A 27,031-nucleotide genomic window follows, 5' to 3' on the forward strand; every position below is an offset into this window, starting at 1 on the left:
TCTGGGCCTGGACAGGGGCTGTGCTATCAATAAATATGCATTAGGGAGTGGAGTGATGCTAGCAAAATTAATTTCACCTATGACACAAAGCAGATTCAAACTAGTTCTGTATGTAATCTTTAGAGAATTGGTTCCTTTCTGGTAAAATTATAATGCTATATTACAAATCGTATTCATTTGTGCTTCAAGGCAGCTTGAAGTTTGCATTTCAGTTATATAACATTTTTGAATACTGCTATATGTATGATTAAATTTTTATTCTGTAGTAGAAATTAATTACAAATAATTTAAAGCAATGAAACTTGGGGGTTTTCTGAAGACAGCAGATAGTCCTGCTAGAAGACAGGCTTGATAGATTAATCACATTTGAAACCTGGGGCTGAAGTAAACCATCACCATTTGGAAACGACTAGTGATCTACTTATCTGCAGTCAGACAATCAGCAGTGTGCACAAAAACCTTCCTCAAAATTACTTTTTTTTTCCCCCCTTTCTGCCCAACATATCCATTTTTTGCTGTAGTAATTCATTTGTACTGTAAAGGACTAGTTGGTACTGCTCTAGGTGAACAACTCAATTCACTTAGGCTCTGACTTAGGGCAGACCATCTATGACAACACTAATAAATTGTGCATAAAATTGTTTTAATCTATATTGGAGACATAATTGGTCCCGCAGAATGTCATGTACAGTTCAATCATGTTTCCATTTCATGTGCTATTCTGTGACCTGCCCTGCTGTATATTTAATGCAATAACCTGAGTTTTCTCATCAGCAAAAAGAAAAAAAATCAGTTTTTTTTTTTTCTGTTCACCTTTAGTTTTACCCAGGACAACACAATTTATTTGAACTGAGATGTCCTTTAGCATCCTTTCCATCTCAACCACTCCCTGGCCTGAAATTTTCCACTTAAAATTTTGTTTCTTCCATAAAACACACCCAGTAGAGCTGTATTGGTCTCATATAAAATTCTTAACTATCAACAAAAAGACTCCTATCAACCTTAGCTGACACTAGATTTGGACTTCTCTGCTACCATATACTTAATATGGAACTAAGTCCTAAGACAAACAACATAGGAAAGAATATCCTATGGAGAGAACACTGCATTTTCAGCATTAATGTGTTGCAGTAACATGAACTGATGAAATATGAACCTGGTGCCATGCATATATTTTGTGTTTCCTGTATTGTGGTCTGCTGTTGCTCTCAATGGTAGATGTAAAGAAAATTCTTGTGCTACCAAGAGTGTATTATCTGTCTTTGTAAATGTATCCACTGATACTAGATTAATTTTACAAAGTGATTGTTAGTTTGAGCACTTAAATTTAATTACAGAATTTTATAATCTGCTAGTCCTGATATTTGAATCACATATGTAAAATTTGGATAACTGCATTTTGATATTATGGGAAGGGAGGGATCTACATACTTGACTGTCAGATCTGCAAAATGATCCATAGCTGAATGAAAATGATCCATAGCAAAATAGAAAATCAGAAAACAGATCAAATCAAGAGCTCCCACAAAATTCAAAACAAACATAAAAACCACCTTATACTTGACACCACATAGATAATATAATAATAAAGGAACAATAACTTCCACCATAGGAAATGCTGAATAAAATTCCAAAACCTTTGTTACGCAGGAAGCCAGACTTGCAGATGACCACAGCAGATCATTCGTTCAAATACTTGTCTTTTCAAGAGTTTCATTAGGCTTAGGAATTCAAGTGTTGTTTGGTCTTGCTTGTATTGATCCATATATCCTGAGAACCAGTGTGAGAGATGGAAGCGTGCTTCATTCAGAATCACAGCATTAACAGATCTAACATGATCCTTGTACAACATGAGCCTCAGTACAACACAGCTACTTCAATGAGCTCATGGCAGATCCACTTCAAAAGCCTCACAGTTCTCCCCAGCTCTTATTTGCATGCAATTAAGTTGCTTCTGAAAAAGGCTGAACCATATATTACTGCTACCCTCTCAATTTTATACATGAAGGCAAACAGATAGGTTTAATTCAACTCCCAATGCAGTTGCATTCTGTTTTCTCAAGATAAGTTTTGGTGAAGCCAATAAAAATCAAATAAAGAATAATTGTTTGGATGTTTTTTCTCAAGTTGGTTCAAATCTACTTTGAATTTTAGTCAAAGTATACATATTAAAACAAAACGTATCTTAAAATGAAAAGTTATTTTTGATTCTTGATTTAATTTTTTAACTTTAGAAAAACTTCCATAAATTTACTATTCTGTTTTCTTATGCTAGAATACTAGCTTCGTTGTTCTCTACTTTTTACTACATGAAGCTATAGTACACCTTCTCTGTATTTTCCTAGCCATTCACTCATCTATAAAATGCAGTATGGCACATATCTTATATAGTCAAACACATGCCTGCACATATGCAGACTTTGAAGATATACTATTAAAGGCCATATCTTCAGGAAATATTTGAAATACATTAATGTTTTCCAATCTTAGACTCCAAAGACTATTAAGCATAAATCTAACAACAGGTTTCCAGAACAGGGTCAGGCTTAAGTGCTCTTCTATTAAGAATGACTAATTCTGGGCAAGCCTTCAACAAAGCATCACCCTCAAAAAGACACTCATTATTTTAGCTATGAAGCTATAGTCCAAAGACACTTATATTGCTTCTTTGTGGATTTATCAGAATTGAATGTGATCATCTTTTATTCTGTAATTCCCTTCTTCTCATTCCCCTGAAGAAAGGTCAGTTTGCATTTCAAAATGGGGTCTACGGTTGTCATTTCATAGGAACAGTAGGGTTCCCTGATACAATGAGATGTCACCAGCTGTGGTTGATGATCTTGTATGGCTTGTAAGTTTTTAGTGATTCTTCCCATTGATCAAATCACAGCTTTCGTGATAAATTGCAACTGGAATAAAATGTGTAAACAAGGAAAGGTTAGATGAATGCTTTCAGAGTCCAATCAAGTATGGTTGTGTTTTTTTTGTTTGTTTGTCTGTTTTCCGCCATTTAGCAACAAGAAAGTTGCTAAATAGTTCACAAGAGGATCTGCTAAATCATATAAGTTTACTTCAAAGAAAATGCCAGTTTCTCAGATGACTGATCCACATCCCAGTACTCCCATCTCAAGGACCAGTAAACTATATCAAAATACTGGTGATTACTTCAGATCAGCCTACTCTTTCTAATGCCTTCATCCGGTAGGACTTTGTTATTTCTGGGTTTTGGATTTCCCTTTATATGTAAGCATGTAAATATATATATATACACACATAAATGTAATGAACATAAGTATGCTGAACCTTTAGTTTAACCAATAAAACTTATTTTCCCCACCAGTAAATTCTGGTTCAACAGGTATGATACAAATATGGTCACTTTTATATTTGGGATCAAATAAAAATACCATGTTGAATCAGCAGGCCAGTTCACATTTGGTTTCAGTTCAATTCCAGGTTCCCCCAAATTACAGATCATTTTGAAAGTGCTTTCCCCTCTGAAGCATCCGGTTGACATGGTTAGGTTCAGTGCTTTCAATGTGTGGCAGAAAGCTTCACTAACCTTTCATAAAGCTGCTAGCAGAGCTGAGTTGGAAAATACTGCTTGCTTACTTGTTTTGGCATATGCTTGCTGTTCAAACTTGGAACAGGATAAATCCCTGAAGGTTGCAGTAGCAGTAAAAATGCCTGAGGAAGAAGAAGGGAAAGTGAGGAGATAAAGTGACTGGTAGAGCAAGGGAGTTCTGAGAGCATGCATTAAATATTAGGTGATATATATTTGCAAATGATTCTCATGAGTTCACCCATGTGGCAAATTCTGATGTACTCACTTGAAAGTTCCCCATGAATGCATTTTTTAATCTAAAGTAGGATCTCACACCAAAGAAAGCTCTTTTATTTAGAGTGTGAGAAAGTTTCTCTTTGTTCTAAAATAAAACTCTTAGCCTTTCTCTATTCTCTTTACCTCCCAACCTCGGAAAGATTAATTGCTAAAAGGCAGCTCAGGAGCTGCTAGGAAGCTCTCTGGCTATATTTCAACAATGTGACAGCGTTCAGATGTTGCAATGGTTCCACATTGTATTTCAACAGCTGAATATGTTACTATACATGAAGGGTAGAGTTGTTATTCAAGCCATAATGTCGTCTTCTGCTGACATATCTAAATAAATCTCTGAGTATATGTCTATTCTTTCTTCTTACTTCCAGACTATTTTAATCCTGAACACAATGAAGCAGACTTCAAGAAATGGAGGCAAGAGTATTGTTTCAGGGCATGCGTATCAGACCCACCATCATTCATCACATACTCCTTTGGCTCCTTGAGCTTGATGCACTTTTTCAGTGTTAAAATAACTTCCTTATGGTAAGTTTACAATTCTGGGGGATTTTCCTTTCACCTGAGTTTTTCTTCCATCTCTACGTTTATTTTTCAGCCCTTTCATCAATCAGTATGTTTCCCCTTCTGTTTTGCTCTATTTCTGTGCCTGTATAATTTGTATGCAGAAGTTTTCTTTTCTTCTTCCATTCTTTCCTTTGCAGTGTCAGTGCTTCTCCCCTTCACCCTCTCTCAATTTTTATTGATTTTGTTTTCCATTTGTCACCAACATTTTCACTACCCCAATGTGTTTTAACCCCTCTATTACCACTCAACAGCAAAATAAAATCAACTACCTTTCTCACCAGATTAGTGAACACACTGGGTAATACAGGTGAGAGAGCTTATGCTAGATCTCGTTAGTTTCCATGCAAATGAGAATGAATAAGTAAGAGTAAGAGAACTTCCGGAGTGATGAAAAGATCCAGGATAACAGCAAAAAATAAATTCCTATTTTTGAATCTGGTCCACAATAGTTTCTGTAGCTACAGACAGACATAGTTTTTAAAACATTTTAAAAGCCTGATAAGTAAGCAAGACAATTGTTCTGCAGGCTGGGAAAATTTCAGTTCTGGGAAGGCTGAAACAACCAGTGTTTTTATCTTCCTCCCTCATGAAACAATCTGTTCCAGACATTCCCCAGTTCATCAACATCTTCCTAGGAGAGCATCTCTAGCAAGAAATACTGACAGCTTTTCCCTGAATTTTCTATTGAGCAGGTGGGCTGTAGGATGTTTTTTGCTTTGTAGATACATTTTGGATTGTTTGTGAAAGCTGTTTGTTACCATGACATCTGATGGACAATTTCTCAATGTGAGTAGAGCATCTGCTCTCACCAAAATGTTTCTTCTAATATGAATAGGCATAGGAGAAATTCATCACTGCAATGTATTTATTCACGCTGATGAAGAGATTTGCAAAGTATTTCAAAAGGTAAAATGGCAACATTGTCTGCTCAAGGGCACTTTTACATTTTAGGACACATGTTTATTGTTTTTTTTTTTTCCTGATGTATCTTTTCCCCTCAAGAAATTAGCACACCTTCCAGACCTCAAATTAAAATAATTAAAATAAAATATTTCTGGCCCCTATATTACCATGTTCTGATTCTTCAGGACTGGTTCTCCTTAATATGGTCTAGTAGGAGGGCAAAGGTGTGGTAAGCTTACCATTTTAAAGTGCAGGTAGTGGTGAATTACCAGTCATTAGTAGAAACTATACCACAGATGACGATCTTTGATATGGAGTCAGGAAAATAACAGGCAATTATTGCAATTCTTACTCCTAGTGAACTCAGTACTATTTCTAGAAAAAGGAAGGAAGGGAGGGAGGGAGGGAGGGAGGGAGGGTTTAGTCACATAATATTATAATACCTGATAGCCTTGTATAATTTCAATATGGAAAGGAGGATTTAATCACAGAATGGTTGAGCTTGGAAGAGAACTCCTGAAATAATCTAGCCCAACTCAGCTAGAGCATGTTGTCCAGGATGGCATCCAGCTGGGTTCTGAATACCTCCAAGAATGGAGATGCCACAACCTCTCTGGGCAACCTATTCAAAAAAGAAAAGAAAAGAAAAAAACACACCGTGTTTTCTTTTGTTCAGATAGGATTTCAAATGTTTTAGTAAGTCCTGTTACTGGGCACCGATCAGAAAAGTCTGCTCCCTCACCTTCTTTCCCTCCAATCAGTTATTTACACACATAGAAAAGACCTCTCCGAGCCTTCTCTTCTCCAGGCTGAATAGTCTCAGTTCTTCGTCTCTCTAGAGCATAAAGAAGATGCACCAGTCTCCTAATCATCCTGGTGGCCCTGCGCTGGACTTGCTCCAGCAAGTTCCATCTTTGTTTTACCATAGATCGTAGATCACATTGGTCTGCAGGCAAAGTATTGCATTTTCCAAAACTACTACATACATAACTTGATAACTGCTAATAGCTAATTCAACTTTTTTTCTATCAAAAATAAAAAAGGCAGATATATGTCAATGATTTTAAAACATTCGAACCCAAATCTTAGGACTATGTATGCAAGTTTATAAAGGTATTTGCATTCATTAACATTTTTTTCAAAAACTGTTAGATAAAAAGTAAAGTAGTAAAAGAGCTAGATATCAGATTCAATGTACACACTGAACAATTTTTGCAGTTGTTCTTTGTCAGTGAACTTTTTATTTGGTAACCTTAATCTAACAGTGCTTTTTACAATCATGTTTGAATTAATTTTAGGTTTGAAATTCTGCACCGACTTCCTGTAAGCATCTTTCTGTTCTCACATAGAGTGTATGCAGTCTTCTGAAGCTGCTTTTAAAACCAGACCTGCTGTCCTTAAGAGGCTGTGCCTGTAAACGCAACCTCAGGCACAGCTAGAGAGCGCTTTACAGAGCATGTGGTGCCCTGTGCACCCTTACAGACCTCTGTGCCACGAGGCAGCTTAACATACCATGAGGCACTCCCCCACAAACCACATGCACGCTGCCCGCAGGCTGTCTACAGGCTATCAGTGCAGAAGGCAGGTGGATGTTTCAGGCGGCATGCCATGCTCGTATCTGCTCTTTCAGTGTAAAACCACTGGTGGGATTCTGCACAGGTACAGGGTCTGCCAAAACCACAACTCACAGCAAGTTCAGACCAAAAATAACTACATTAGACATGATACATTAGGGATCTTTTCAGATGCCATGTGAGGAAAAGACTCTTAGTGCTCTCACATGTAAAGAAATAAAACGCTGTCTTGTCAAATACCAGGATTTTATCATGAGCCCTGTGGTATTTTCTTAAAAGCCTCAGCTCCCAAAGACAGGCCTTTTATGAACACTTCTGCTCCCTTATTTTTTTATAGTATGTTTCTAATCCTTATAGTTACAGGGAAAAGCCTGGAAATATATGACTCAATATATGACTCAAGGTCAGTCTTAAAGCTTAAAAGCAGAGACAAAAGAAAAAAATATTGGTAGGCTGTTTGCTGTTATTTTTAAATCTGCTATTCTGGCACTTGATGTGCCTTTTGAACATTTGGGCTTGACAATACAGAAAACACTTCACCCTTTTTGTCACCACAGGATCCAATATACTTTCCAGTTTGGAACTTGCACTAGGAAAAAAAGGATAATTAAAATAAAATACATCCATACTATAGGACAATGGTCTCCAAAAAGGGGGTTGCATACCCCAGGGGCTCACAAACATGAACTACTAGGGTGCAGAGGAAAAATTTTAGAGCTTTTATTTAATCTAGAGAAATAAGAATGAAATTAAGCTTAATAATAAATGTCTAGAAGCCTCTTTTGAGGATAATAGCAAAAGACAAAAATCCACATAACATTGGGAAATGTTTGTTCTTTCTGCCACAGTATATGGAATAATACACAGAAAATAATATGGCAACAAACTGGAATGCATTCCTTTGTCAGTAAATACTGTTGGAAGATGCCTAGAAAACCTTGCTGAAGGTTTGAAGAAACAAGTATTAGAACACATTATGCAGTGTGGGAGGTTTGTGGCATAGTTGGCTAAAAGTACAGATGTTTCTAACATGTCTCAGCTTATGGTATTTGCTAGATTCTGTTTCAATATTGAAGTACATGAAGAACTAGTGCTGTGTGAGCTACTGAAGGAAAGACGTACTGGAGAAGGTATATTCTCAATGCTAAATGACTTCTTTAATAAAAACAATGTTTTATGGAAACTCTCTGTAAGTGTAACCACCGATGGAGCAGCTGCTTTGACTGGAATAAAAAAGGGATTCTGGGGTAAGGTAGCTAGCACTGAATGTGAAATGCATTCACTGTATCATTCATAGGCAAGCTGTTGCAGCAAAGAAATGGGAACAGGAATGCACAAAGTTCTACAGGGTATCATCACTGTGGTTAATTTCACCAAAAGAAAGCCTTTAAATCTTTACAGTACTTCGTAATGAGATGGGGAGTGACCATGAAAATCTTTTGTGCTACACAATGGTTTGCTGGCTATCTCATGCAAAATGCTTAAAAGTGTTGCCAAAATTAAAGATGACTTTACACATTTTTCTTTTAAAAAAAATACAAGTGTTCCAAATCTGCTGACCTCTTCTATGATGACAAGTGGCTATCAGTATTATGCTAAGTAGCAGATATTTTCAAAAGAATAAACAGACTTAATGTGTCCCTTGGAGGTAAAGGTGATACCTTAACAATGAGTGAGAAAGTAACTGCTTTTCCAAAGAAATCAACTCTATGCTGGCAGCATTTTTAAAATGGACATTTGGAAATGTTTTCGTCATTATGTGATGCAGTTGTTGAAAATGAGGTGTATCACCTATGTATATATATATAAAAAAAATAAAACTTTTATATCTGTATACTTTAAAAAAAAGCATGGGATTGAAAATTGATGAAGGGGATTGAAAAAATGAGAATCGTGATTTAGTAAGCACAGACAATGGTGCACTTCTTCCATTGGCATCTATACATCTTTGTGAGGTACCTTTTTCAGCCATGATGGCAATTAAAACCAAGTATCAAAATGCACAGAACATAGAACCAAACCTCCAAATCGCTGTATCACAAAGTGTTAAACTGAGATTTTCAAAAGTAAATCAAGTGTATTCAATCACATTGCTCTAATATTGTTATGTGGCACTTAGGGACATGGTTTAGTGGGTGATATTGGTGGTAGGGAGGTGGTTAGACCAGATGATCTTGGAGGTCTTTTCCAAGCTTTTTGATTCTATGATTATTCCCAAAATTTCTTTGTGAGAAGAAAAAGGATTTTTGTAATGTAAATTAATAACATTTTTATTTTAATGTATTTCTATTTCACCTTTATCTCTTGTCAATTTCTATTTAAGAGTAGATTTTATAATGTATATAATATATATCGTAAACATGTACTCCTGTAGTAATATAAATATGCGTAAGTTTGGAGTTTGTGCTCAAAATATTTTCACTGATAAGGGTGTGATAAAGTTTGGAGCCCACTGCTCTAATCCTATAGCTGTACACGTCAACCCCATATGTTATTTTACTGTTGACACAGACTTTACTGTATATAATGGCTATTTTTCCAGTAGCATATTAAAAAAAAAAAAGCAAAAAAGCAACCACCCTTCTGTCCCCAAAAAACTCCTTGAAAGCTCTTGAGGAATCTCTCAGTGAGTTTCTGCTTTTGTATTTTCAGCTCTTGGCTGGCACAGAGGTAAGGGTAGTAATGCAGCTTAGGAAAGATTATTCTCTCCTGACTTGAGTCAAAGTAATCATTCAGATTTTTTGTTTTTTATTTTTTAATTTGAAACCTCCATTAACAGATAACTTGACAGGATACCTGTATTCATGGTGCTTCCTCCAACAGAAAAGGTATTTGGGCGTTTTTGAAATTCACCTACATCTCAATAGAAGATCCTTCTACAACAATCAAATTGGAGATCACACTGAATAAAATGCAACAAACCAGAACAGAGAGGGATGCTGTGAAATCTTTTTAAATAAGTAAAAATGATGATAGAATCATCTTGCTAAAAGTGATAGTGCACAGAATGATAAAAGTTAATGAGAATCTGGGTATAAGAAGAATTTGTTAAGGGAATGTTTTAAACTCAAAAATTCTGTGAAATGTTTTGTAAATAGACCAAGAGCTATTAAGAAATTCTGTGTAGCACAGTACTATCAGCTTACATATTTAAAAGACTTCTGCTCTACCTCAGGTGATGATAAATTACAAGGTATCAGAACACTTCAGGCAAAAAGCGATTCATTTAACATCCAAAAAATGATAAACAAAAAAAAAAAGTGGGGCATCTAATCACTATGTTTTCTAGTCCCCAGGGTGCTAGCTTAAAAAAAAAAAATGATTTTTTCTCTTAGGCAAATTAGTATAAACCCTCTACCTTTTCCATCTTATCTGCTGTACGCTTCATGTGAAGCTAAACTGACTCCACTTTTTCCACTGAACTGTAAAACTCAGTCTGTACAGCATAAGCATATATAGGAGTGAGCAAAGTCAATGAAATAAGGCAAGTTAATCATTTTTTTCTCCATCTCACTTACAAGTATATGTTTTTGAACAGACATGCAATTGTATCTTATCACAAATCTAAGAAAACCACTAAGCAAATATAATTGTTGGTTTAAGAATTTTTTTTTTTTTTAAATCAATCTGCTTTTCTACATTTGGGAATCTGCTTTGTCAAGTTCAGGGTGTATGAGATGTTAAACAGTCAATAAAAACCTTGTTATGTGTTTTGGAAATCAGTATAGGATATAAACGCTGCTGGGCATTGCCAAGAACAGGAAATGAACGGAACAGAACAGAAAGGTCAGTTGGAAGGGACCTTCAAATATCATCTAGTCCAACCACCTGACCACTTCAGGGCTAACCAAAAGTCAAAGCACGTCACTGAGGGCAGTGTCCAAATGCCTCTTGAACACTGCCAGGCACGGGGCACCAGCCACCTCACTAGAAAGCCTGCTCCAATGTTCAGCCACCCTCACGGGAAATGAATTATTCCCAGTGCCCAGACTGAACCTCCCTAGGCCCAGCTTTGTGCCATTCCCCTGTGTCCTGTCATCCGTTCCCAGGGAGCAGAGACTGGCACCTCCCTCTCTGCCTCCCCTCCTCGGGAAGCTGTGGAGAGCAGTGAGGTCATCTCTCGGCCTCCTCTTGTCCAGACCAGACAACCCAGGTGTCCTCAGCCTCTCCTCACAGCACATGCCCTCCAGCCCTTTTACCAGCCTTGTTGCCCTTCTCGGGACGCTTTGAAGGACCTTAACATCCTTTTCACATTGTGGAGACCAGAACTGTGAACAACATGATGCTGCACCAGCAGTAAATATAGCAGGATAATCACCTCTTTTGGACAGCTGGCTGTGTTGTGTTTAATTCACCCCAAAATTTGGTTTGTCCTCTTGGCTGCCAGGACACCCTGTTGGCTCACATTGAGCCTCCTGTCTACCAGCACCCCCAGACCCCTTCCTGCTGAGCTGCTCTCCAGCCTCTCCTCTCCCAGTCTGTACGTGTGTTCAGCGTTACTTCGTCCCAGGTGCAAATCCCAGCAGTTTCCTTTGTTGAACTTCATGCTGTTGATGATTGTCCAATGCTCCAATGCATCTGTTGACTCCCTTCAAATTTAGTATCATCAGCAAACTTGCCAAGGATTCATGCCACTCCTGCATCCAGACCATTGATAAAAATATCAAACAGTACTGGTCATAGAATTGAGCACTGGGGAACACCATCAGTTCACCTGCCTAACACATCCCCAATCACTAAAACCCTATGAGCCCTACTGTTGAGCCAGTTCATCACTCAGCATAGCATGAACCCATTTATCTCACAGTTGGACAATTTGTCCAGAAGGATGCTGTGAGGGACAGTACGAAAGGCCTTATTAAAACTAGAAAGGTTACATCTGCTGCCTTCCCTTCACCAAACAGGTAACCTTATAATAGAAGAAGATCAAATTACTAAAGCAAACTTTTCCTTGATGAACTCATGTTGACTATGCCTGATAATGGCTTTATTTTTTAACTGCCTTTCAGTATTCCCCAGCGCAATCTTCTCCATAACTTTTCCAGGAACTGAGGTTAGACTAACAGGCCTGTAGTTTCTTGGGTCTTCTCTTACATCCTTTTTATAGATGACTTTAACATTGGCTTGCTTCCAGTAACCTCCAAAGACTCCTATGACCTTCGGTAAATTATAGAGAGAGGTCCAGCTGTAACATCCATTAACTCCTTCATCACTGTGGGGTGAATCCTGTCAGGCCCCATGGACTTACAAACGTTGAGCTGATACAACTGATCCCTTACGATTTTAGTGACCACAGATGGAAAGTCACTGCTCCTTCAGTCATAGTCCTCCAGCTCTGAGGTCTGCATCAGATCTGTCATTAATATGAAATAGAGGCAAAAAAAGGCCTCTGCCTTTTCCTCATCCTCACCTGCTAGGTGGCCACCTGCTTCAAGTACCAGTCCAGTATTTTCCTTTGACCTCCTCCTGCTGTTGACATACTTGAAGAAGCCTTTTTATTGTCTGACATTACATTGGCCAGTGTCGACTCAAGTTGAGCTTTGGCTTTTCTTGTTTTCTCCCTGCAGATGCGAAATGTAGCTCCCTGTGAAGCCAGACCTTGCTTCCAGAGGTCATACGTTCTCTTTCTCTGCCCTAGTTCCAGGCAGAATTCCCTGTTTAGCCAGGCCAGCATTTTGCCCCGTTTACTTGGCTTGTGGCACAATGGGATTGACTGCTCCTTGGCTTTTAAAAGGTTGGTTCTTGATAAGCACCCAGCTTTCTTGGAGGGCGACTGGCTGGAACATAGTCCCAAGCAGTGAACTGTGCATCTGGGATCCAGCCTGGCACTTTTGAGAGAGAACCCTTAACCAGAAACTGAAAACCTTGCAGCTGAAAAGAAGTCACAGAATCATTTAGGTTGGAAGAGACCTCCAAGATCACCTAGTACAACCTCTGACCTAACACTAACAAGTCCTCCACTAAACTATAGCACTAAGCTCAACATCTAAACGTCTTTTAAAGACCTCCAGGGATGGCGACTCAACCACTTCCCTGGGCAGCCCATTCCAATGCCTAACAACCCTTTTGGTAAAGAAGTTCCTCCTAATATCCAACCTAAACCTCCACTGGCGCAACTTTAGCCCATTCCCCCTCGTCCTGTCACCAGGCACGTGGGAGAATAGACCAACCCCCACCTCTCTACAGCCTCCTTTAAGGTACTTGTAGAGAGCGATAAGGTCGCCCCTGAGCCTCCTCTTCTCCAGGCTGAACAATCCCAGCTCCCTCAGCCGCTCCTCGTAAGACTTGTTCTCCAGACCCCTCACCAGCTTCGTTGCCCTCCTCTGGGCTCTCTCGAGCACCTCCATGCCCTTCTTGTAGCGAGGGGCCCAAAACTGAACACAGTACTAGAGCTGCAGCCTCACCAGAGCCGTGTACAGGGGGACAATCACTTCCCCAGTCCTGCTGGCCACACTATGCCTGATACAAGCCAGGATGCTGTTGGCCTTTTTGGCCACCTGAGCACACTGCTGGCTCATATTCAGCCGACTATCAACCAATACTCCCAGGTCCTTCTCTGCTAGGCAGCTTTCCAGCTACTCATCTCCCAGCCTGTTGCGCTGCTTGGGGTTGTTGTGCCCCAGGTGCAGGACCCGGCACTTGGCCTTGTTGAACTTCATACAGTTGGGCTCAGCCCATCAGTACAGCCTATCCAGATCCTCCTGCAGAGCCTTCCTACCCTCGAGCATGGAACTGCATTAGGGAGAACAATGGTTCCTCCTAATTAACTTACATTTGAAGGAGGAAGAGGAGGAAGTTGGAAGACAAAAAAGTAAAAAAAAAAAAAAAAAAAAGTGAAAAAAAAGGAACTAGTAGGTTCTTTTGTTCCTTCAGACTACAGCTGGACACTGTAAATAATATATAGGTTTCCATAACAAATGGGAAGTAATACATGCAAATGGTATTGGAATGTTTTAGTTTCTGCTGCAATCTCAAATTACAACTAACAAGATAAAGATATGTGAGCATCAACTGAAAATGCATAAAGTAGAATGAGATGGCCTTAATAAAAGGCAGTGCAGTGTTTGCCATGAGAAAATGCAAACTACTTCAGAACAGGTAGTACCTGAAATATGTCCAATTCACAAGAGGTCATTTTCAGGATGGGTGTCAATTGCTAAACAGGAATGAACTGGCAGTATGAAAGCAAACAGATTCCTTTTCTTCTAGTCTGCTTGCCTGCATCACCTTGCTTGATGAAAGTGTCCTGAATATTAACTGGTCTTAGCCACTGTATGAGTTACTCAGCTTAGTTTGGTGACCAGAGAACCACTGTATTGACTCCTACTCATCACCACAGTGTTTGTGCTACTACCTAGGATTAAGTAGGTGACCTCTGCTGAATCAGAAGGTTGCACTACAAAGTTTTTTTGTCGTTGTTGTTGCTTTTGTTTTTTTCTTTTATATATATATATATATATATATATTTTTTTTTTGCATTCCTGACACTCTGAGATCAAAATCACTCAGTCTGCAAGCAGCTGCACTAGCTCATTTTTCCATTTTCCAGATCAAGGCTGGCATCTAGTTTCCAAACTCTCTACAGATCATACTACTCATAATCCCTTCTTTCTTCTTCCACTTTTCTGTCCTCTTTCTGTACATTTTCACCATTGTTCACCACCAAAGATCTTCTCTTCCCCAGTTTTGTTTCCAATAGCTATCCTATGCTTCATTGCACAACCTACATCCAGTGTGGCCAGAGATATATTAATCTCATGAAAATAAAGCATTTCTTGAAACTACTAAAGTTAATATGGAAAAAAAGTCAAATTTGATTTGTCTGCATTTGGTTCCAACATTGTCCAAAAAAAATTACAGATATTTACTTTAAAAAAATCTAGAAATGAAATCTAAAAAGATACCCTCAAGTTAAAAAAAAAAAAAGTTTTACAATTTTTATATTCTAGCAGGAAAAGCAAAAGATAATATAAAAATGTAGTATTTCTGTCCAAACATGTACTTCAGAAAGTATGGCCATGATGTAGAGGCTTCAGCTCCATGCATTATTCAATACCTCCCTCATTTCACCTTCAACAAACCGAAAAAGGTTTTCACATACCTTTTCTTGATTTATTACATTACTACTTTTTTTTTTTTTTTAACTACTCTCTAACCAAAATACTGTGCAAAAACTGAAGTACTTCCTCCTCTCCTGTCCTGTTCTCTCCTCATAAAGAAACTGAAGTTCCTTCTTTCTTTATTCCTTACTGCTTAAGGAAACTGAACTACTTTCTTTTAGTGACAAGAGAGTTATAGGGGGCTATTTTTATGCCAATGTATTGACAAATCTTTTCATATTATCTACTTGATTTATACTCACAGAATAAGTTGTCCTACTGTTCTTTAGCTTTTTTTCTTATTAATTTTATACTTACAAGGAGAGCAACAGACTAAAAAGTACAGAATGTAAAGAATTACTTTTCTCCTTATGCTTTCTCACCCGACAGCCTGAAAACCATTTCTTGTTAGCATAAAAAGAAATGACAGTCTCTTCAGTACACTCCTACCAGAAGGAGGTGCTATCAGAGCAAGCTTTAAAAATTGTCTGTGTTCTCAACATTTTTCATAAATCTTCTGATTTCTATTTAAAGGTAGTTCAAGCAATACTGTAAGCATAATACAAGCACAAGTTCTGAAATTTTAGACAGATGCTACAGTTACAGCAAGCTCATTTTTTCCCCTTTAGGAAAGAAACTAGAAAATCAGGGACTCTTTCACTATTGTTAGTGGCTTTGGACCATTCAAGTAGATTACCATCATACAAGAAACCTGACATTGGTAAAGCTGTAAATTTCTTTATGCTGGTTTATCTCTTCTCCTTTGACAATATTTTTTCTTTTCCAAAACAAGCTGCAGTTTGAAAAATAATCTGCAGAAAGTGGATGAAGAAAATGACAATTTTCAAGGCTGTTTTCTTCCTTTCTGCATGCATTTTTGAGTCAAATTAACACACCACATTTCTCCCTTTTGCTACATTTAAAAATGAAAAAAAAAAAAAAAAAAGGTCTGTAATGCAGGTACTTATTAGCTCTTCCAAACCCTTCAATCTAATGAAGAAAGTCATTAAAAAATATTAGTTAATGGGAAACTCCTTTCATATCACATATCACATAAAATTTGTAGTCTTTTAGGATGTCACGATGGAAGTATGAAAACTGTAATATGAAAGAAGTCTGTTATTCCATGTTAAGTACATAGAATCACAGAATATCCCAAGTTGGAGGGGACCCATGAGGATCATCTAGTCCAACTCCTGTCTCCACACAGGACCGTCCAAAAATCAGACCGTGTGGCTGATAGTGTTGTCCAAACACTTCTTGAATTCTGTCAGGCTTGGTGCTGTGACCACTACCCTGGGGATCGTGTCGCAGTGTCCGACCACCCTCTGGGCGCTGAGTCTTTTTCTAACACCCAGCCTGTGACCCTCCCCTGTCCCAGCTCCATGCCGTTCCCTTGGATCCTGTCGCTGTCCCCAGAGAGCAGAGCTCAGCGCCTGCCCCTCTGTTCCCCTTGTGAGGGAGCTGCAGGCCACCATGAGGTCTCCCCTCAGCCTCCTGTTCTTTAGGCTAAACAAACCAAACTTTTAGAGTGCTTTACAAAAGAAACTCCATATTTGCTTTGGTTTCAGGAATGCCTGACACATTAAAGGATGTTTAGAAGTCCAGATCGCAATGAAAGCAACAAGAATGAAGCAAATACATGTCTTTAATGATTTGTGTCCAACTCATAGCCCAGACCTGATTAACAAAGTCAGTTAAGCTTCAGTGGTTTTCAGCAAGGTTGTGTTAGAAACTTTTGCTACTTCTGGGAAAAAAAATCCTAGTTTGTTAAAAGCACATTTGAAAATACCATCCTTCATCCCTTCTCATTTCTATACAAAATTTTCAAGTATTAAAATTGAGTGAATAGAAACATTCACTCCTTCACTTGCCTAGGACCCCTAGCAAATAGTTTGTCTTATTTTTAATGTTTTCAGGGTGATGGTAGTTAACAAATTTGACTTTTAAAGCTAGTTTTCATTTGATAGAAGGCTGAGAGAGTTAGCTACTACAAAAAAAGTTATTTTCAAGCTGCTCTGCCAGTGAGCTTAACTTAGAAATGGGAAAAAAAAAGAAGTTTTTCAGAAACAGAAGAGTGTATGGGTTCAGATGGCTGATGCAACCATGCTCTTAATTTTGATGAATCAACTCTGCTAAACGTTGAATGCAAAAGGTATTATTCAGGACTAGCATGCTAGCATGAAGTCTTCCCCACACTGCTCTGTGAGTTGAAGGAAATAATAATGGTAAAATACGATTCAAAGAAATGTTGGCATTTCATGCTGCAAGGCTGGTATTATGAGGATCAGATAGGGAACTCAGGAACATAACCAGAACCCTCAAGGATACTTCAGAATACACTCTGATTCCATGAGCCGAATGCAGTCCTGAAAGCTTCTGGGAAAAAAAGATAAACAAACAAACAGATAAATAAATAACAATCCTCATAGTGGAAAGAAGACTTCTTAAAGGTAATTCTCGGTCTGTTGCCCTTTCCTGTGAGGGAAAGGTCTATAATGGCAGAAAGAGCTTCCAAGGAATGAAGATACCACTCCATTTACATATTTTCTTCTCTTTGCTCTCAGAAATGAAAGAAATGTGTGCAAAACTGGGAATTTATTACAAAGATAAGGTGCAGAACCTCAAGTAATATGTGATAATGAAGTGAACAAGGAGAATTTTGGACTTTAAGGCTTATCTTCAATAAGTAGGTTGTGTCACGAGAAGCCTGCATGGCCCTCTGTTGCTGCCATGAGCTTGCCAGATGTGTATGTAGTAAACATTGTGGCTGCTGGCTATAAAAAATGGGAATGAAGACTCATCTGAGCATGATTAGTAGAAGGAAAGGAATTGACTGGAGATTAGCAATGCTACTGACCCAAAAGTAAGATGAAAAAGTAAACAACTCTGAAGATCAGTACACAAAAGCAACAGTAAATGAAAGAGCTAATGATTGGATGAAATCATTAAAAGCAATGTTTTGCTCAAACCATAGGACTGGAAACATAAAACCAGCATGAAAAAGAGAACTTACCTTTCAATAGGAAGATCCTCAGAAGATCGCAGAAGAACAGCTGCCAGTAGGTTCAATTGCTGTGCAGAAAGTCGTCTCCTAGGAGGAAGCACTAGAGCCTTGTCCTCATGTAGTGGGTTTACATGGCAAGGTTTTGGTAGCAGGGGGCCATAGGGGTGGTTTCTGTGAGAAGGATCTAGAAGCTGCCCCATGTTTGGTAAGGGCCCCACTGCTGACCAGAGCTGAGCCAATAAGTGATGTTGTTTTGTGCCTCCATGAGAGCATATTTAAGACAGGGAAAAAAAAATGCTGTGCCACACAGCAGCTGGGAGAGTGAGAGGAGTGAGGAACAGCCTTGCAGGTGCCAAGGTCAGTGAAGAAGGAGGGGGAGAGGTGCTCCAGGCACCGGAGCAGGAGTCCCCTGTGGCGAGGACCATAGTGAAGCAGGCTGTCCCCCTGCAGCCCATGGAGTACCACGGTGGAGCAGGGTTCCACGCTGCAGCCCGTGGAGGAGACCATGGTGGAGCAGGCGGACTTGCACTGACGGAGGCTGCGGCCTGTGGAAGACCCCTGCTGGAGCAGATTCTGGGCCAGACCTGTAGCCTGTGGAGAGGAGACCACGCAGGAGCAGGTGACCTGGCAGGAGCTGCTGCCTGTGGGGGATCCAGGTTGGAGCAGTTTGCTTCTGAGGGATGGAGTCCGTGGTACGGACCCATATCTGGAGCAGTTCTCGAAGAGCTGCGTGGGCAGCCCACGCCGGATCAGTTCGGCAAGGACTGCATCCCGTGGGAGGGACCCCACAGCACAGGGGACGAGAGTGACCGAGAAGGAGCGGCAACAAAGAAGCGCTATAGACTGACCATAACCCCCCATTCCCCCGTTCCCCTGCACCGCTCGGGGGGAGGAGGTGGAAGAGGGTGGATGGGGGGGAAGGTGCTTTTGGTTTCTTTCCTTTGTTTCTCACTTCTCTAGCTTGTTAGTAAAAAGCAATAAATCTTACTATCTCCCTATTCTGAGTCCGTTTTGCCTGTCACGATAAGGACGAGGAGATCGCACAGTAATTATCTCAACCCTTGAGCCCTTTTCATCGTATTTTCTTCCCGTTCCTCTTTGAGGAGGGGGAGTAGGGAGCGGTTGTGGTGGAGCTTGGTCGCCCTATTTCTCTGGCATTTCGCCCAACTATTTCTCTGGCATAACTACACAAGCTAGTTGATCAACTGTCACAGTACACCATGATTTAATTCAGTGCGCAGCGCATGGGCAGAAGGCATTAAAGGTTTTGAAGTCACAAACTGATCCTTGTGTTCGTGGGCCACAGTTGTCCTGTGCAAACTATGGAACTGACATCCAAATGCAAATCACTCAGTGACTGCACCACATATAATCATTAGGCTAACACTAGCTTGCTCATGGGTAGCAGACAAGATATGGGTCATGCTGAAGTGGTGATAATAACCTCCTCATTTTAGAATTTACATACCTGGTGTAAATGTAAACCATCTTCCAATAAAGTGTCCAAGGCAAGAGAGAAATCAGCAGAAAATTTGTAGGAAAAAAATAATCAAGGAATGATTTGAAAGAAAGAAAAAGATGGGTGATTCCCATTTAACCTTGGACCATAAATAGGGAGCTCATCCTAAGGCTCAGATAATGGTACTTCATCAATAGGAATTTTAAAAAAAATGTTGGCAACTGATTCTCTCTATTTTTCCTTCCTGTGGATTTGGTACAAAGCTCACTGTAGTCAGATTCCCCAAGTTTTCCAGTAGATGAGAAAGGAATAAGGAAAACATTGTTACTAATGCTCAGATAAAACAATACTTTTCAGAAAGTCTCACTGACACCATAGATGTTATTTTAGGAATGCAAATCCCTGTGGTTTTACATCTTGACTACACTTTGATTAGCATTCTGTTTTTCTATTTCTAGTTATTGCATTCAGTTTTATTTCCTTGGAATAAAGAAAAAAATGGATATACCTACTCAGGTTAAAATCAAAAATTACTTGTTGGTGTTTGACATGTTATAGTCGCTAAACCCTAGATAAAAGCAGTAGTATGTATATATTGCTTATACAGCCTGCAAAACAATAGGAGAGCAAAAAGAAACGTGTAAGCACCCTACCTATAATAGAACATGAATAGAGTACAATTATGTAGAAGATACTTTAAATATTAGTGGGTGTTATGTTAGTTGTGCTTCAAAACCCACACAGATTCGTGAAGAGTCTTTTTCCCCCCTCCTTCTCAATTATTCACCTATAGATTAATTACATTCTTCTACATAGCAACCATGATAATAACAATAATTCCTGAATAAAAATTCAATATGCATGTTGCATTTTTTTTGCCAACTATCATAGCAATTCAGTAGAATTAATTCAGCAACAGAAAACTACATTAAAATATGCTTACTTAAATGTAAAAAATTGAAACATTGCAATCCATACACTTTACATGACAAAGACCGTGCAGTCTTAGAAGGTATATCTACAAACTATTGTATTTTCAGCTAACTCTGCACTCCAGTTTCTTTGTTTGCATGGTGAAGCTATGTTTCTAGTAAAGAAACAGAAGCCCCAGTAAATTTGTTCTGCTTTTTCTTATTTTAAAGGAAATTTCACAGGACAAAATACTAATAAAACTAGAACAAGTGAGCACTTTCCAACATACAGGGGAAAATAACTCAAGATCCAATATTACTATCCTATTTTTTTTCAAATTGCTTGTCACTTAAGTATGAACAGATTTTACCACTTGCATGGTTACCCCATAAAGTGCAATCTAGTGTCAATCCAAATGTTCAGGGATATGTCTTTAACCAAGGACAGCATGGTTTACTTCACTTTATCTTTACTTAGCAAAATTTAAGGTTTCAGTTGACACAAAATTCTGGTATAGAACAAATATTTGTTTTCCTACGAGTAAGTTCTATGTGCATAAGAGTAAGATCATCTAACAAGGTATTTCATAAGTCAACTTTCTTATATCATTGATTCTGAAATGTTTACTCTGTCAAAAAACAACCAACCAACCAACAACAACAACAAAAAAAACTAAAAAACGTTTTCAAAGTAGTGTTATCTGAAGAACCAAGCAAACTCTAGTGCTTTATATACCAGAAACTGTACACAGATGCTGGACTCTGTCTAGTTGCAATCAATGGTCTGATCACCCATTAAGATCCTGAGCCATTGGTTTCCCTGCACCAACCTGAGAGGCAGCCACCAGACCATTTCTTGAAAATTAACTCACCAGTTTAGACTCATCTACATGACTGCGCTGAAAACAAGCTTATAAAAGGAAGTGCATTCTCCATATAAAGGAACTTGTACATGGGACATGAGATCTATTAAGACACCAATGCATAGGTCAGTCTGAAAGTCAGCTCAACAAAATGTGAAACAAAATCTAAGCCCCAGGCTATCTCAGACATTAGAAACTGAAGTTTCTAAACAGAGTTATCAAAGGAGAAAAGAGGAATCTCACAATAGGAATAATATGAATTCAGAGGTGTAGATGTCCCTCCTGCTCCCCTTTTAACTTCTTGATTTCAAAACAGAAGATGCTGCAAAGAACACTAGTTATTTCTTACTTTGCCTATTTCTCTCTGGCAGGAAGCTGACATTTTTATTTTTTTTAAATAATGAATTTGAAAAAATGTAAGTCAGAATTTTGACATCTAATTCTGGAAACCAAATTTGATGTATTTTGATTCAAATTCTGGCAGGTACTGAACGTCTGGTTGCCACGTTCACTTCTGCTGGCCTCACTCAAAAGCTCTCAACAGCAAGGAACCTATTGGCCTGGCTGTTCCACTTACTGTTTCTTTCTCAGTGAGGTATACAATCTGAAGGAAACCCCAGAGAATTTTGGTTTCATCTTTAAATTAAATTATGGGTTAACTTATGCCATCTAATTCTGAATATCCAGGACAGAACAGGCAGTAGAAAACAAGCTGAGTAAGTATCAAGTGACACTGCAGGAAAAATTGCTGTATTATCTGGATAGCAATAATAATTTAATGCAATCCATTAGGCCCCAATATAATTTCATGTCTTAAACCAGACTCATAACCCACTGGAGCCCCACTGTGAACCACAACATACGCAGAAGAAACTAATCCATAAATGAAAAACAGGAGCACATTTTGACAAAATAATGGGAGAGGAGAGTATGAGAACTAGACTGTACCATTACTCAGACTCAGCTGTAGCTGAGCTGTAGGATTATTTGAAAAATAAAATATAGCTGAACACATATCAACATGGTAGAATAAGGTCAGATACATAATGCCATTGCTCGCATGACAATAAAATACAAAGCTAGGGGGAAAAAAAAAAACTAATGCAAACATCAGGCAGAGAAGGATAATATGTATCTTTAATGATACATCTAATAGTACAATATAGTACTTAAAACACAGGGATAACATTCACTCAGATTATTTATTCAATGTAAAATGAACTGACATATTTATACTGTGACACTGGATTGAAGAGGGCAATGAGATTAGAGGTTAGAAACAGACTGGATAAAGAAAAAGCCTGGAACTAACATCTGTTTACACAGGTAGATACAGCAGAGCTTCTTTAAGCAAGCTCTAGGTAAATCCAGAAAACTGAAGCATCAATTATTTCAGTAATTTGAAACACAGGTCACATCAATCCTAGGCTGATATTTATGTACACTTGACAAACAAAAGGAAGCAGAATTAGTTTTGTCTCATTCTTTTAATTTATATGAAGTATTTTAGAATCTCCTGTGTGGTACATATTCTCTATAGTATTTTCAGCAACACTGCCAGCCTGAAGGCCACAAGTTACAGGGGCAACAGCGATTTCCCCTCCTCCCCTCAAATATGCAGCAAGGATAAACTCATTAATTTAGAATATTTAATATTCGCTACTGCCGTGGAAAACTACAGAATACTTCTCTGGAGTGCATGGGAAAACCAGCATGCTTTTGAGAAATGGACTTCACTTGAGGCAAGATCTTTTTATATAGATATTTGTGGATAAATAGGGCTGAAACAGCTTTAATTAGGCCTATCCCTCCTTTACAATTACTCATGAATAAAAATGAACATTTTTTTTTTGGTCTCCATGACAACTTTCCCCTATGAGACTTTTCAAAGAGTTTTTTTAGTAAGAATTTGTTACTCAGAGATGTACAGAATAGAAATCCTTAACTTTCACAATCCAGTTCTCAATGCTAAGCTCCAAGATTTGTGGTGACATGTTTGACAAAAAAAAAATTAAATACAAATCAAATTATTTTATATGTCAAAAAATGAACAACTAACATGTTCACCCCACAAGCGAATATTAATTGGAGATAATGGCTAAGCCTTCTCTACCTGGAGAGGCACTTGTAGATTAGAGTGCTTTCTTAGAGAAGAGTACTTGCTTTAAGCAGTAATTTTTTAACTCTGCTACTGACTGGCTTTCTAAGGTCTTAACCCTGATTCTGTGACAAGAGTCTTTTGCTGATGATAATTCTTCACTCAAGAGCAAAAAACGTTCTCTTCTACTTTTGATAATGTTTTACAACTTTTTTTCCTCCCCCCCAGACATTAAAAAAGAATAATTAAGCTTGAACAGTGGAGAAAGGATGGGTGAGGGATACAGAATTGAGTTTTTCAGAACCCTAGTGTGCAAAGCACAGCCTTTCTGTTAGGTCCCTTTTACAACCAGATTGCTTAGGCCTCCTGTCTCTAAGTTACTCTTCTTTCATGGACTCTAGCTACCTATTCTTTCTATTAAATTGAAAAATATTTAGTCTCATGTAGGAAAAAAAAATCGAGAATGCTTCCAGACACAAGAAAGTGCTCCATTTCCATTGCCCTGTGAGACCTACTTGTAGCAAGAACTCGAAGATTATGGAAGTGATGGTGGAAACTGTGGTCGAGCTCCTGAAGAGGATATAATCACTGATTAGTTGCAGACCTGAGGTAAAAAAGAAGACATTTGTGCATATACAGCTACATATAACTTGTTCTGCCTATTAGTTAATGACCCAGCTATTTAATAGCTTACTGCTGGTTATAAAACTGGCACAAGGCTGTGGGGGAACAGAAAATTGATAGTTCACAATAGGAATGTACTTTCCCATCACAGAGCTGCAGAGCGTGCTCAAAAATATCTCTACTAGGAAGGGTGAGAGAGAGGTGACAAAAAAATCCTGTCTCAAAAAATTCTCCAAATCAAATCCCTTAATGCTTAAAATGCTGACATCTGCATACTGCAAAACCAAAAAAAAACATGCAAATACCAATTAGTAACTGCAAAATAGCTCAAAGCAAACCAGTTTAGAAATGCTACAATAGGAGAGTCACCACCTTCTTTCAGCAGAGAGATTTTGAAGAAGTATCCATTGTTTGCTTCTGCCAGAAGGTGAAGAGATCCCAAAAGTACAGATTTCAAGGATTTTTCAGACAAAATCTACTCTAGATCCAAATCAGTTCTACCTGTAACACGTCAGGCATGATTTCATAAAATCATAAAAAGGCTCAGGTTGGAAGGGACCTTAAAGACCATCCAGTTCCAACCTCCCTGCCATGGGCAGAGATGCCACCCTGTAGATCAGGGCCCCATCCAGCCTGGTCCTGAACACCTCCAGGGATGGGGCATCCACAGCTTCTCTGGGTGACCTGTTCCAGTGCCTCACCACTCTCTGATTGAAGAATTTCCTCCTAACATCTGATCTAAATCTCCCCTCTTTTAGTTTAAGACCATTCCCACTTGTCCTATCACTATCTGACCTATTTCTACTCATGCTTCAGTGTCATCACATGTTGTTCATGGCAGCAGTCCAGATTTTAATTGCTGTTGTGAAATAATAAAGTTCCTCTAAATGTATTTCTTCATATATACTGCCACCTGCCTTAAGCTTCTTTCTGGAAATCCTGGCATTTGACCTTTTGTATGACTGTAGGTGTTTAGGAGTCTTCCTCCCCTTTAATTTGATAACGTGGCCACAACTAATGTCACTTCTGAACACTGCCCCCCAAAATATATGATGTTCTTTTGAGTTAGTGGCTGGAGTATACATAAGTTTTATGGGGGACCAATAAATGCCTTTATTGCTATGTTTTTAAAGAAAATAACGATAGAACTATATTTAAAATTAATGGTTTGATGTACTCAGGCCTATGGCATCTGTAACTCCTACTGAATTTCAACAGATGTGGCAGTTCAACACCTCTGAAAGTAAGACTTTTATAATATTTTTCCATTGTTTCTAAAGCCTCCCGAGAAGCTTGAAAGAAAAATCTGTTTGAGCTCTGGAGTGTTTTCTTTCACAACCCACATGTTCAGCTTTGTTATTGTTAGTAGCCTCATGAGCTTTTCTGTGCTGATAATGATTCAAATAATGATCTGGGGGAAAATGAGGTATTTTTAATAAAGGATTACACTGAGGCTATAGATAGATATAAGGAAAAATAATTCAAATGGGAGTCTAGCATACTTGACAATGGCCCTTAATTTACTCAGCTTTTAGAGATAAGCCAAGTGCTGGATGCATTTATGGTAAAGGGAAAGGGATGAAAAATTTAAGTTGAATTCCTTATTCTAAAGACTTATTTTTTGACCTTGGGCAAGTGACCTCACTCCTCTGTGCCCCAAGCCTGTTTTAGCAGTTCTATTTAGGCTGTAAAATACTGAAAAGTAGTCTACACCAAGAATAAAATGCCCCCCTTTTAATTGTGCACTTGGTCACTCTTGTAACGCAAATGCTATAAACGCTTAGTCAGTCAGTGAGTAAGGTAGTAACTGAGAATAGCATTCATCTGAGAAACCAGTTTATGTACTGTCATTTTAATAGTAGCAGCACATCATCATGGCCTCTTTCTATCCAGCACAGCTGCTACACATATTAGGCAAGCAAGCTGTAATCAGCCACTTAAAGTTGTTGGTACATCACAGTTGTGCTCAATTTATCTGTTTAAGTTCATTTCTGACTGTGCTGGCCTCTTTCTCTCTCCCCTAAAACATTTGAGATGAAGGCTACAGATACATCAAACTGGCAATATTACATGTAATGTATTCAGTGATGAGATCAATGTTTTCCATATTAGTTTCCTTTGAAAATGGAAAATACAGGATGCTGTGAGCTCACCCATTACAGTTCTCTGGATCTTTCCCACTCAGTAGGAAACAGAATTGGCATACATATGTGGCCCACTTAAAAATATTTTTTTTCTTTTGCTTTCATGCTAGCTAAAAACTTACATGGTCACAAGTGTTCTTTCCCATCATAGACACCAGTTGTGACTGATAACAGCATTTGGGCAGTATTGAGAGCTAAACTACTATCATTGCGCTCTTTAGATTTGGCAAGCTGGAGTTTTGGTAAGCAGGCAGAAGGAGACCTCAGTACTAAGCAGCCGCTAGTTCATGGGCTAGCAGGCTTTCCCTAATGAATGCTAATTGTACCAGTAATACAGCAAATTAATAATAACAGAAAAACTTACCTTTCCTACCAAAAGGTCAGATGCTTCCCATAACCTTTGTGTAGTAAAATAACAACCGTTACCACTCCTTCCATGACAGACTGGGCCACTGTGCAGTCCTGAACATGAGGTCTCCGAAACATAATTAAACACCTGTCACTTCTCAGCAAAAGGAGTTTTACTTTATCCCTGGCTCAACTGTTAAGTTTCTAAATAAGTATTTCAGCAATATCAGAAAGGTTTTAATTACATGTAGTAGAACTGTTTTTTTCCAATTAACTTGAGTCCTGTTCCTGCACAGGTACACAACACTAAATATTTCAGTGTCCAAAAAGATTTCTTCCCCTGTAAATAACATCAAATAAACATAGTAACATTAGCCAATGCACCTACCTAAGAAATCACATTAAAAGAAAACTTACACTGAAAAATTTTATGTATGTACAACGTATAAACTAATTTTACCCTGGAAGCAAATGATGTATCTTCTGAAATGCATTCATTTACCTTTGGGATATTTATCCATTTCTATTATTTCTGACACACAAAACCACACAAGAAAAAAAATAAACAAAAAAATCCCACAGTTTGTGAGAAGTAGAAT

General features: G+C 38.5%; 1 long non-coding RNA gene across 1 annotated transcript; it reads right to left on the reverse strand.

Moving 5' to 3' along the window:
• Positions 1-3,372: 3,372 nt before the first annotated feature.
• LOC121074478 lies at positions 3,373-18,166 on the reverse strand. The gene is made up of 4 exons (XR_005822372.1): positions 17,995-18,166; positions 14,882-14,949; positions 5,545-5,927; positions 3,373-3,687 (listed from the first exon to the last, which is right to left on the reverse strand). It is a non-coding gene; the product is annotated as an uncharacterized LOC121074478 (long non-coding RNA).
• Between the last annotated feature and the right edge of the window lie 8,865 nt (positions 18,167-27,031).

The sequence above is a fragment of the Cygnus olor genome, chromosome 1 (genome assembly GCF_009769625.2).
Source record: "Cygnus olor isolate bCygOlo1 chromosome 1, bCygOlo1.pri.v2, whole genome shotgun sequence".
In the NCBI taxonomy this organism is placed as follows: Eukaryota; Metazoa; Chordata; class Aves; order Anseriformes; family Anatidae; genus Cygnus; species Cygnus olor.